Source organism: Etheostoma spectabile, chromosome 8, assembly GCF_008692095.1.
Source record: "Etheostoma spectabile isolate EspeVRDwgs_2016 chromosome 8, UIUC_Espe_1.0, whole genome shotgun sequence".
In the NCBI taxonomy this organism is placed as follows: Eukaryota; Metazoa; Chordata; class Actinopteri; order Perciformes; family Percidae; genus Etheostoma; species Etheostoma spectabile.
The window spans coordinates 25,226,509-25,226,798 of record NC_045740.1 but is presented as its reverse complement, the minus strand read 5'-3'; positions in this window follow the sequence as shown (position 1 = coordinate 25,226,798).

Genomic DNA, 290 nt, shown 5'->3' with positions numbered 1-290 from the left:
TCTATGAAATGACGCTTTAAAAAAAAAAAAAGAAATTGCTCAATCACGCAAATTTGATCGTGGGAATTTAAAATCGTGATTGCGATTAAAATTCGAATAATTGTGCAGCCCTAATGGGTTATCTTTCATCTCAGGACAGCTCCACTGTCGATTGGAGATGAGAAGTTTAACTGACACGTAACCGCGATCAGAGCTTACACGCTCACACGCTCACATGCTCCACTTAGCACCAACTGCAATTTTTTATTTTAAATGAACAAGCCACTTTGACATTTTTGAACTTTCTGTGA